We start from the raw sequence: 12,952 nt of genomic DNA, 5'->3' as shown, positions 1-12,952 counted from the left end.
CAGAGTCATGTGAAGAAAGCCGAGCCCCTTGCTGGCACCTGGGGAGTGGGGGACATTGGTTCTTGGGAGCACAGAGCAGGAGGGGCTGGGGAAGAGGCAGCCGATAGCTCAGCGGTGATTTGTGCCATTCAAAATCCGTGCCCAGGGTCACCCAGCTTGGTCAAAGACCCGGCACAGACATGCCAGCCATGCTCAGTTATCTCCCCTCAGGCAGGTGGACGCTTCCGCCTCTATCCCCGCCATCAATCAGCCTCTAAAGGAACCGAGCGACCCTTGCAGAGACTCCTCATTTCCACATTTCTCTACATTTCCCGCTCCTAATTGATAAAATAAAGAGATTGCTAAGTAGAAAGCAGGTTCCATGTATTTTATGCAATCCAGCAACATTTTTCTTTCAAATGAGTTCAAGTCTATCTTGGCAAAAGGTGAAAGAAAGCGTCAATAATTCAAGCTAGTTATGTTTTTCTTTCCTTATTAAATCAGTTAAAATTATCTTTGTTCTTTCCAGACAGGCTCTGAAGGGCCTATTAAGGCATCTGTGGCATGGATCACTCACCTGGCACTCTCAGAGATAATTAAAATGCTGTAATCTTACAACATCTTGGAATAGGAAGGGGCCTTACAGAACCCGGGGAATTTGGTTCAGGCTTTTGATACCAGAGATGTCAGGAACCGAGGGGTGGTCCCAGGCACGTCAGAGGCCATGAGCTGTCAGAGCTGGAAGCAGATGCATGTGGTCACCCCGCCCACAGAGCTTCTCCACAGGCTCCCACACCCTTGCTCAACGCAGCCACTCGGGATGAAGAAGGTTCTGGAATTCCCCTGTTTGGAATCTCCCAACCCTCTCCATCCTTCAGGGCCCAGCTCAGGTCCCCATCGCCATGGTCTTCCTCGTGGACTGTCCCAGGATTGGGACTCCCAAGGCTGCCCCATCCATTAGTGACACTCCCCACACACCCGCACTTGCCGCTGTCCACAGCACCAGCTGTCCCACCGCTTTTAGCTCACTCAGCCTCCCCTCCACCCGGAGAGACAGCTGTGGTTATGCTCACTTGACAGATGGGAAACTGAGACACACAGGGGTTCAGCCAGCTGAGCCACATGGCATCATTAGTATGTGGAGAGCCACAGTGAAGACCCTGGTCTGGACTTTAGGCTGACGCTGAACCACAGTTGACACACGTGAGTCCTTCTCTAGCCACACATCTGCCCTGGTGTCTGTGAGCTGGTTCATCTTCCACAAAACCGTGAGCTCTCTGGAGGTGTGGGGGGTTGCCTGTTTTGTATCCACCCCTTGTCCTCAGCAGAGAACACAGGGTCTCCCTGACTTGCCGTGGTTCAACTTGCAATCTCTCTACTCTTGGATGGCATGAAAGCGGCACTCACTCAGCGGGGGCCGCGCTTCCAGCACCCACCCAACCCTTCTGTGTTTTACTTTCAGGATGGTGTTCAATAAGTTACTTGAGACGTTCATACTTTATCATAAAATGCAGTCTGGGTTAGGCAACTCTGCCCGACTGTGGCCAGTGCCAGTGTTCTGAGCCCACATTCAAGGTAGGCTAAATCGTGATGCTGCGTAGCTTGGGGGTGCTACATGCATTTTGACTGATGATGTTTTCAGTTGATAGTAGGTTTATTGGGACACATCCCCATGGTAAGTGGAAGAGCGTCTATAGTTGTGTCCTGGCTGCTTCTGTAAAATTGCCACAAATACAGTGCTTCCTCCTTCCAGGCACAGTGGGCAGGCGGGGTTCCAGGCCAGCTAAGGCTTGTGTTTGAAACTTTGAGACAAAACTACTGCACGGTGCTGCCCTGAGGACTCACGCTATTCCTGGGCCTGCCCTATGCATGTCACCCACCAACACGGTTGACTTCGTCCCAAGGCTTACTTCGGATCATCCTCTGAGACTCTGCTTCTCTGATCTTCATGTGGGATGCCTCCAAATTAGGTTCTAGAAAGAGCCATGTTAGGAGCAGCTGTCATGATGTGCAGTTGTGTGTATGTGTTTCTGTGTGATGCATGTGTGTGCATATATGCATGTACACGCATGTGTCTGTGTCTGCGTCCTCTGTGTGTCTGTGTGTGCACATGGGTATATGTCTCTGTGCACACACGTATATATGTGTGTCTCTGTATGCACACATGTGTGCATCTCTGGGTCTGTGTGCATATGTGTGTATGTGTGTCTCTGTGTCTGTGTGTGCACATGTGTGTATATGTCTCTGTGTCTGTGTGTGCACATGTGTATGTGTGTCTATTTCTCTGTGTGTACATGTGTGTATGTGTGTCTCTGTCATCTGCATGTGCACACGAGTATGTGCATCTCTGTGTGTCTGTGTGCACACATGTGTATGTGGGCCTGTGAGTGCATATGGGTATATGTCTCTGTGCACATGTATATACGTGTGTCTCTGTGTGTCTACATGTACACACGTGTGTATGTGTATCTCTGTGTGTCTGTGTGCACATGTTTGTGAGTCTGTGTGTCTGTGTGTGCACACATGTGTATGTGTGTCTCTGTACATCTGTGTGCACGTGTATACGTGTCTCTGTGTGTACATGTGTGTCTGTGTGTACACGTGTGTATGCATGTCTCTGTGGTCTCTGTGTGTACACATGTGTATACGTGTTTATGTGTGCTGTGCATGTGTGTTGGGGGTTACAGCATGGGCACAGGGAGGGTTGAGGCAGATGCTGTTAATTTGTGCCTCTGGGACACTCTTGCTTACTCTGGTATGAGTAGGGGGTTTCCTCTGGCTCCTTGACTGTGGACATGGGACCTGTTCCCACTTCCCACCCCTACCCATGTGAAAACATCCTGATGGCGGGGACGCCTGGTCCACAGTGCTTGTCTGGAGACAGCTGTAGGGGAAGAGTGCAGGAGGGTGGGGGTGTGGCAGGAAGTGCCGGTGGCCTCTGGGGCTGGCCCGTGCAGTCTTTTAGTGCAGGTATAACATGGTCCCCAGGGTTCACTTTCCTGGGCCAGAAGCATGTGGCTGACACACACCCAGCTCTCTGCAGCAGGATGCCCGCCCTCCTCCCCCACCAGGTCTCACTGGAATCCCCACAGGCCCTCCGCCCTGCCCCACCCCACACAGGCTCCTTTCCCAGATCTGATGACCCTGGCCTTGGCCCTCCAGCTCGGTCTTCCAGAGTTGAGTCTGCACGGCTATGTCCTCATTGCCTCCCGGCCCCTTGGATGCTGAGGAGACTGCCAGGATGGTGGTCTGGCTGGACAGGATGCCCTCGGCCCCAAGGACACTCGACTCTCGGCACCTGTGCTTCCTGGGCTGGTCCTTCCCAGTGCCTCCCTCCTGGGCACATCCTAGGGCACATCTGCCCTGCGCTGCTGTCCCTCCTGGGCCAGCCTTCTCCCTCCCTGCTCTGTGTGGCCAGAGCCCATCTGCCAGTGTGGCACATCAAACCTGGACTATTTGTGAACTTGCATCCAGACAAAAAGGTCTAAAAAGCCCTGTCTTCTCACACACTCGTGGGGTGCTGTGATTTCTTAGGTTAAGCCATGACCTCAACTCCCCTGGCTCCCACAGTGGCCTGTAAGTGGATGTGTTTTCTGTGGGCTCTGGATGGGCATTCGGGGGAGAACCCTGAAAACAGTGGTGCTCCGCATGGGGCTGGCCACATGTGTGCTGGGGACTCTGCTCAGCGGTCCCTTGCCCTGGGGGCTTGAGACATCTCTGTGGTTCTCCCATCTACTCAGGAGGCACCTCTAGGTGCACAGAACAGACGTATTTGTGGATGGAACAGGGTAAGCTCCAGCACATCTGCCTTTCCTGATCCCTCCTTGCAGAATTCAAATCCCCAAATCCCCACAAAGGCGACCCAGTTTCAGGACTGACATCCTGTGCTATTTTCCCCACTTAAAGACGGATGAGTTCTTTGCCCCTTGGAATTGATGATAATAGGGTTTTGTGGTACATATTCATCATTCTCTGGGCAAGTCACTTGGCCATATGGATTTTATGGAGCAGCGTTTCTCAGACGTTAATGTGCGTGCACTTCACCTGGGGATTCTGTTAAATGGAAATTAGGATGCAGCAGGTATGGGGTGGGACCTGAGATTCTGCATTTCTGACGAGCTCCCAGGTCCAGGATGATACTTGGCAGAGAAGGTCAGACCGTAATGGACCCGAAGGAGCACAGCACACCTTTCTCAGTTGTTCAGCATGATCTATCTTGTTCTCCAAAAATGGCAAAGTGTGTCAAAAAGTGAGAGCATGAGACGGGTTTTTCCAGACCGGCTGCTGTCTTTGTCAGGAGTCCCTCAGACACAGGCGGCAGAAGCCTCACTCTGCTTTCTTAAGTGCAGGAAGGAATGTACCCAGGTCTTGAGAAGTTCACGGGGAGATGGCCGCGGGTGCATCTGGGTCCAGACATTCAACCAGTGTTTCTGGAGCTCCATCCGCCCGCATGGCCTTCCTGCGTTTCGCCCTTGTTCTCAGGTAGGCATTCCATCTTGGTGGTAGGAAACTATGGCCAGGCGAAGACAGTCCAAATGGAGGGTGGTGTCAAAAGGGAAAGAGAAAGAATGGGTCTCACCGAGTCACGCCGATTCATCCCCAAAACGATCCAGGTGTCACCTCTCAGCCAGCCCCTCACTGCGCCTGGATGGTGAGCTCTCCTGGCTGCTGTGCCCACCTCTGCGCCCTCTCAGATGATGAGAACTTGGGGAGAGGCTGTTGCAACATGGGAGAGATTGCGACGGTGGAAGGTCTGCTCAGACCCTGAACTCTGTGTTGCTCCAAGGGCCAGCACTGGGTGCCCAGTACCTGAGCAATGACCACATGTCCCCAGTCCCACCGTGCTCATTATGACACCCCTCTTACCCAGTCCACCAGTGTGTCTCCATCTGGGCTGAGCATTGGACTCCCCCAAGTGGCTTTTCAAACAATACCCAAGACTCACCCAGAAAATCTGCTGGCATCCCAGACGTATGTATCTAGTTTTAAAGCTCCCCACCTTCAAAAGTGCAGCCAAGATTAAAATCCTCAATGGAAACAAGGCTTGACGTGCTGGGTGATAAAGAATTTTAAAACCAGAGGGCTCCAAGGAGCCTAAGAACCCATCTGATTTCCATCCTTCCATTTTACAGGTAGTCACTTACCCAAAGTCTTAGAGTTGGTGTGGAGTGTAGAGGGCAAGGCAGCTGATTTCCAGCCCTGTGTGCTTTTGTACCAGCCGATGTTGTAGAAGAGGAGGCTGCTGTCACAGAGCCACACAGCCAGGGGCTCAGAAAGCTCCCCAGCATGTCTGAAAGGGAAGAGAAAATACTTTGAAAATATTAATGGTTATTACCAGATGTCAAATGACTGTCAGGGAAATAACTTCAAGTTTTTCAACACACTGGGACTCCTTTAATTTATTTAAATGTCTTTGTTAGCTGGAAGAATTCTTAAGACTGTCCTTGTCATTTTATCCCACTATTAATCACCTGCGAAATAACTGTAAAATTTGTTAGACTTCAACTGATCAGGGTTCAAGACACTTGGTTCTTAACAGTTTGTAAAGGATCAAAGATATGGCTGCTGTCCAAAAGAGCTGCGTTGCTGACATCGAAGTTCAGATCCAACCCCTTTCAACCTTGCTCCTTCTCTCCAGCGCTTAGATTTAAGTTCTCGTTGAAAACCCTAAGTAGAGCAGTGTGTGTGTGTGTGTGTGTGTGTGTGTGTGTGTCTGTGTGTATGTGTGCGTGTGTGTGTGAGAACTGCAGCCTCAGCCCACACCAGCTCCTTGGTGTCATGGACTAGAGAGTGGACACAACTTCCCAGCTGGGCCCGCTCCTTCCTGCCAGGTCGAGCGAGGTGAATGTGCTGAGCAGTCCTAAGAGGGTCCTTTTCATGGAGCGTCCCAGGTGCCTTTCAGCCCCTGAGGATCCTTGGGCTCATAGCTGCCTTGTTATGGAAAAACTCTTGTGGCAGAGCGAACGCTGACCACCTGGCCTCCAGTTTGAACAACGCTGAGACCGATCGGCGTTTTCATCGGGAAAATACACAACATTCGATTCCTTTCTCTCTCTTGTCTGATGCCTTCCAGCCACTGGGTTAAGTTTCTCGCTGCCTTCTTCATTTTTCTTTCTCCTCTCCCCGCGCCCTCCCCCTCTGTGTGAGTTTCAAAAGGTGAATGTCTGGCGGGAGTTGATAAAGGCATTGCTTTTGCTGGTTTCAGGTGCTGACGGCACAGCGAGGTTTGTTATGCTGGAAGCTTAAACCAACAAAAGCCAGGGAGGACTGGACGCCGTCTGAAAGTGAGGACAAGAACTTCTAATTGCTCCTAATATCCTGTGTCTACCACGAGCAACAGATACTTGACGACTTCTTTTTTAAACTGTCTAAAGTTAACTTGCTCACAGAATACCAGCCCTAAATACTTTCATGTCTGACTCACCTAAGCTAGAGTTGTAACTTAACATTAGCATGTGCCTTTACATTATTGAAGTTTAAAGGAATTCCTTTCAAAACCCAATGTTTGGCTCACGATGAAAGGGAATCAAACAGCTTATTCTAAGTTACATTCAATAATTACATAAGTAACCCTTTAAATACTAGATATGCAAATAGTGCACTATTCTTCCTGTAATTACTTTGTGTACACGGTTTGACAAAATCCCAAGATTGTAATACATGTTTATGGAGAAGATTAGCAAATATGATTTCTTTCTGAATGGAAGAAGTGAGCTAGGCATTTGCAGTTGCTGTAAGTGGCTGCCTGAAGCCTGTTGATGTCAGGAAGCCAGGAAGACCCTGGGGGTGAGTTCCAGGCACACTGCAGTCACTGTCTCCTGCGTCCAGCCTCGTTCAAATCCCCGAGAGTTCCAGGGTCCTTGGTGGTGCATGCGGCCACTGCTGAAAGATCAATTCCAGATGGTTGGGCTGGAGATACCTCTATGGGCGTTTCAGAGATTTTAGTCCATGTCTCAATTTAATCTGAATAGAGCAGGGGTAACCTGTACGTGAGCCAAGCTTCCTCACATCTCCCCATCAATCTTTAAAGGAGGGAAAGGAGTGATTTGGGTTCAAATCATCTAGCTTCAGCCCACCTTCCCAGAACACCCTTTAAACAAGTTATTTTAGGTATAATTCATGCTTACTATAAAAATAGCCAAAGATTTCAGAGGGAAAACAAGGATTCCTAAGCCTGTATCCCAGAGAGGGCTTCTGTTGGCAGCTCTGAATGCGCCCTTCAGACAGCTGCTCTGGGTGTGAGAACATGCGTGCATGTGAGAACACCCCACGGGTACTCACGCTTCAGGAGTCTGTTTTGTTACTAATTTCACCCATTCCCATGGACTTTCCTACTTTCAGCTTATTCAAGCTCCTCTCTCCCCCGAGGGATGTGTAGTGGCCCATCTGAGTGGGGCCATTCCATCCTCACCCTCATCCCACATGGTTTGGGTCACACTGACCGCAACCTGGAGTCCCAGCTCTGGACAATAAGAGAACTCTACCCCACTGGCCACAAGAGTTGGCCTAGGATGGGCCATGGGAGTCATGGAGAACAGGGAGAGCTCATTCACCCATCAGGAACATTTATTGGATGCCTAGTGTATGCCAGGTGGTGTTCTGGTAACTCAGGGTCCAACGGGCAAGGGTTCATGCTCTTCTGGAGCTGACATTCTACTAGGGAGGGGGATGGGATGGATAATAAACCAATGCATCTTAAAAATGAGCCAATTATTTGGCTTCTTGGGAGGTGGTAAGTGCTGTGGGTAGAAAGGGAAGTAGCACGTGGTCAGGTGGTTGCTGCAGTATAAAGTAGGGTGAGCAGCAGAGGCCTCATCGAGAAGAGGACATTTGAGCCACAGTTTTCAGGAAGTGAAACCAAGCTCTGGGGAAAGGGAACCACCAACACCCCATGGCCAGGCATGCAGAGGGACAGTGAGGGAGCTGGCACAGTTGCTGAGGAGGGAGAATCAGGAGGAAGGTCAGAGGGCCAGCGAGGGAGACTCAGCTCAGCTGCATCCTTGCGAGCCTGCGGCTTTCGTGCAGAGTGAGCGGTGGACATGGGAGCGAGGAGGGAACGGGGTGACTGAGGTCAGAAGAGCCACCTGGGCTCTTAAGGGACCGTTGGTTTGAGAAGAGACCACATGAAGCAGTCTGTGTAGGAAGCAGAGACAGGGACAACTCAGGGAGGTCAACCCGTGCTAGGGACGAAGGCTAATGCCAGGGAGCTCACTGCAGAGAAGGCAAGTTTGACTTGGAGTGTGTTTCAAAGGTAGATCCAGCAGGGTACCCCATGAAATGACCACTGGGAGAGAAGGAGCTGCCATCACCTGAGGCATGGTGCGCAGTGTGCAGAGCAAGGCTGCTGAGGGTCAGAACATGAGTGGGGCTTTGGAGGGGTTGAGCCTGAATGCTCTGTGAGGGCTTGTGGGCAACTGGACATACGTATGTGGGGCTTTGAAAAGGATGACAGCAGAGGTCCGACATAGTGACTGTGGCTGGAAAATGGCATTAAAGTCCATATGAGGCCACTGGTCTCACCGAAGGGTGAATGCAGACAGCTGGTCCTGGGCCACTCCATGGCAGGAAGGGAAGAGGAGTGAGGAGGCTGGCAGCAGTGGCCAGCGAATTGTGTGGAGGGGCCACCAGCTGTGACCAGCTAGGCTGATGGGCTGCAATGACTGACTCTGGGAGCAGCACCCTGGATGGAGCTCAGTGACGTTCTTAGTGAGAGAGGTCCTTGGGGCGTTTTGGCATCAACAGCCTGATCAACTGTAAACAGTGTCTGTGGAATCTGCACTGTGCAAGATGAATGCAGCTAAGTGACTAGCTGCTTGCTTTTTGGACAAGTTAGTAAATGTGGTGGTGCCTCAGTTTCCACGTCTGCAGCACCTGCGCCACAGGGTTATTGCGAGAATAAGTGTGAAGATGCATAGGGCAGAACAGTGCCAGTGGGCACAAGCACAGCATCAACCTTCAGAGTCACTGTCACCGCCTCCCACTTCGCTTTGCCACCAGCACATCCCAACTCCCATCCATTGTATTATCGTTTGTAACTGTTTGACTTGTTTTCATGATTGCATTAAACCTAAACATCCATTCCTTGATTTACCAACTTTGGCAGCAAGAATGGACTCCCAGCCTCCAGAAGGGAAGAAGGAAGAGCAGCCCTTCCTCCCACGTGCCCCGCGGCTTCGCTTCTGCCTGGTCGTTGTATGAGGATTGTGCCTTCATCACATCCTACCGCATTTACCTTACTTTCTGTAGCCATATGCGTTTGACTACAAGATGTCTTCAGTCATCAAAGGCAATAGAAAGCATTCCCACCTGATGCAGATGACGGGTCAATGGGTACAACAAACCACCACGGCACGCGTACACCTGCATAACAAACCTGCGCATTCTGCACATGTTTCTCAGAACTTCAAGTATAATAATAATAATAAGAGAAAGCATCCAGGATTGTGAACATGAGGTCACTCATTCTGGACACTTTTCTATGCATTATCTTGAGATCTAATGACCCTTTAAGATATTTCTACCTAGTCCTGCTTTAAGTCACACTCCAGGGCGTATGTGCCTCCAATCCCTTTGCTCCCCATGGTCTCTTCTCCTTTTGCTGAAATAACTCTCCCCTACTGATTCTTTTTTTCATGAGAGTGGATTTTCTGAATTTTGAAAATGTCTGCATTTATTACTTACTTTTGTTTTTTGTTTGTTTGTTTTGAGACAGAGTCTGGCTCAGTCACCCAGGCTGGAGCACAGAGACTCAAACTTGGCTCACCGCAACCTCCCGGGTTCAAGCGATTCTCCTGCCTCAGCCTTCCAAGTCGCTGGGATTACAGATGCACATCACACACCCAACCAATTTTTGTACTTTTAGTAGAGACAGGGTTTTGCCTTGTGGGCCAGGATGGTCAACCATCACAGAAGGGACCTCAGACTCCTTCCTGACCTCAGGTGCTCTGCCCGCCTCGGCCTCCCAGAGCGCTGGGGTTACAGGCATGAGCCACCTCATCCAGCCTATTCCTTACCTTTGATTAAGGGTTTGGCTATTAAGGAATTTTTTAGGTAAAGAATTTCAGGTTCAAAAATCTTCAGGATGCTTAGCTATTGACATCCGTCATTCATTTCAGCATTGCTGGTATGGAGTCTGATGTTAGCCATCTCTATTCATGTTGCTTCGTCTTGCTGGAAGTTTTGGGGGCGTTATTTTTATTCCTAGAGTTTTTCCTCTGTTAAGGGATTAATCTGGATATGGAGCTTTGAAAAATTAACCCTGCTCAGCTCTTGATGGCCCCTCTTTGCCAAGCGTGGGACTTCCCTCCAGTCCTGAAGCTCTTCAGAAGCCTGCTGCCTGCCCCAGTGTTCTGGGGCCTTCTTGCAGAATGTCCAGTAGATGGACGGCAGCCTCCTTGTTCTGTTCTCCTTGTCTCTTAAATTTTCTTTCACATTTTCCACTTTGCTGTTTTTCGTCTTTCCACAGCGTTCTGGGAGACGGTCCCACTCATCTGCTACACCCAATTATTCAGCTTATCCACAGAAGAATCCCTTTTGGCCGGTGTTTTAAGATGAAAGAACACCTTTTATTTTCTGCCTGGTTTTCGATGGGAAGCTGCTGTTTCGTGGGTTCTGTATGTTTCGTGGGTGCCACATCTTCTCTGCTTTCTGTGGGAAGGAGGGTGGAGCTTTGTAAAGCTCTTTTTCGTTCTGCGTCCTCTCTGCTTTCTATGCTCATCCTGCTCATTTCTCACTCTCTTGCTTTCACCAAATGCCTGGTGACCTTGGTTTGGGGCTCAGAACTGTGAGTGAGGGTGTCTCCAGAGGGACAGAACTAATAGGATAAGTATATATGACAGGGAGTGTCGTAGGGAGCTGGGCTCACACAAACACAAGGCAAAGTCCCACCGTTAGCCGTGGTTCAGTCCACGTCCCGAAGCCTCAGAAGCAGGAAAGCCAACAGCACAGCCTTCTGTCTGTGGCTCAAGGTCCGAGAGCCACTGGCAAACCACCGGCATAAGTCCAAGTCCAAAGGCCAAAGAATCTGTAGTCTGATGTCCAAGGGCAAGAGGCAGGGAAGGAAGCATCCAGCATGGGAGAAAGACAAAGCCGGAAGGCCCAGCAAGCCGGCGTCTCCCACCTTCTTCCACCTGCTTCATTCAGGCCACACTGGATGGGGACCCACCCACACTGAGGGTGGGTCATCCTCTACCAGTCCACCCACTCAGATGTCAGTCTCCTCTGGCAACACCCTCCCAGGCACACCCCGAAACATCCTTTACCAGCTGTGTAGGCGTTCTTCAATCCCATCAAATGAACACCTAATATTCACCTTCACAGGAGGGATGATCTTTTTCAACCTAGGGAGATGCTTGGGGCATCTTTCGCAGTTGTCAGGTCCACTGCAAAGTCACCTCCAGTTGGATAGAAGCGGTGAATTTGCCTTCTCTGAAAGCAAGCAGGAGACTTCATTCCCAGGTGGGCCGCCGCCCCTCCCTTCCTGCGGTGGCCTTGAGCCTTGCCAGCTCTGCTCCAATTGTCCCTCCCAGGATTCCCCCCACCCAGGGCAGACCTCATCTTCCCTGCGGGAGCTGGCCCTTGAGCAGCCTCAGAAAAACCAAGCTGCTTCCAACTAGGTGACAGCGGTGCCACCAAGCTGCTCTGTGTGTGGGTCCCGCACGGAGGCTCTCAGCTGCCCCGGCCCTCACCCTGCTCTTCATATTCTTTCCTCTTTCTGTGTCTGGATCTCCCGGAGACTCCCTTCACCCCCCGAGTCCTTGTTCTGTGGTTTCCTCTGTTCTCTCTGTTTTTTTCAGGCTGGCTGCTCATGCTTCTTGTTTACCAAGAATTTATGAACATTTCTTTTCTATCATGATGCTCTTCTTGTTTCATTCAACATGAGCTTAGGGAAAAAGGCAGGTGATGCAGGCACTCCATTAGCTGCCCCTCCTTTGGAGCCTGGAAACCGGCCATGGCTCTCAGAAATATTCTTGTTCAAGCTGTGGAGGCAGGGGTGGGATTGGAGTCGTCGATGTTAGCTGGCAGGCCCAGCTCCCCCAGCCCACAAATGACATTTGAGGCCACCCCAGGCAAGTCCTTACCACACCTGAGCCTCAGTTTACGAATGGACATGGGGGTCTCAGGATGCCTGACCTATGGGGTGGGCAGGGCCTAGTTTGGCACTCTCCACAACACTCTCCAACTGTAAGCTTCCCGGCTGGTACTGTGCAGTTACCCGCAGCAAAGAGAAAGGCAGGGAAGGCCACGACAGATGTTAAAATGACGGAGACGTGTGGCCGACCGAGTCCCCGGTCAGCCACCGAGGCGTGGCAGTCTCTCAACAGCTCCATTTCCTTTCTGAATGTCTCAGCACTGAGCCTCGGCCGGGCTGTCTCTCTCGTCAAGGCTCCCGGCAAGGGGACCCCTGGCCTGTTTATTACCTGCCACCAGCTTTCCGTGAAGGAAACGTTTCAGGGGTAATGAAGCAGAACTTGGGTCCAGGCAGAATGAGGCTGGAACCGGAGCTGTCCTGGCACTTTTGCTAGTGGTTTGCCTTTCAGACCCTGGGGGCTCTGACCAAGCTCGCAGCAGACAAAACAACCCGGGGTTGACAGGCTGACTTAGGGAGACAGGTGCCTCGACGTGCCTTCAGTATGCGGCCTCAGTAGGCTGCATGGGACCATCCAGGCCCCGTGGCTGTGCCATCGGCGTTTTTCAGGCCACAGAAGGTGGCTATGCCATGGTACAGGGACGTGCAAATGGAGACAGCAGCACCGTGACAGTGACTTTCCGTGGGAATCAACTCCTAGAGGAACCCACGGGTCCTTAACCGAATGGGCACTGGTCTCACATGTGCACGTGCTAAATAGACTTGGGGGTATTGATCCTCTAGAGCCAATATTGCCTATGTCAGTCTCCTCTGGCAACACCCTCCCAGGATGGAATGTTGGGGTCCCCAGGATTCCTAGGTTGAAACCCTGACCCCACCATGTGA

The 12,952-nt window shown here is 51.0% G+C and overlaps 1 long non-coding RNA gene across 1 annotated transcript; it reads right to left on the bottom strand.

The window, feature by feature from the left end:
* Positions 1 to 3,752: 3,752 nt before the first annotated feature.
* Positions 3,753 to 12,857, bottom strand: LOC118143868 (uncharacterized). The gene is made up of 4 exons (XR_004728363.2): positions 12,399 to 12,857; positions 5,124 to 5,269; positions 4,925 to 5,031; positions 3,753 to 4,489 (listed from the first exon to the last, which is right to left on the bottom strand). It is a non-coding gene; the product is annotated as an uncharacterized LOC118143868 (long non-coding RNA).
* Between the last annotated feature and the right edge of the window lie 95 nt (positions 12,858 to 12,952).

The sequence above is a fragment of the Callithrix jacchus genome, chromosome 11, assembly GCF_049354715.1.
Source record: "Callithrix jacchus isolate 240 chromosome 11, calJac240_pri, whole genome shotgun sequence".
Lineage (NCBI taxonomy): Eukaryota > Metazoa > Chordata > Mammalia > Primates > Cebidae > Callithrix > Callithrix jacchus.
The sequence above is the reverse complement of the archived record's forward strand: the minus strand, read 5'-3'. Positions and strand labels throughout refer to the sequence as shown.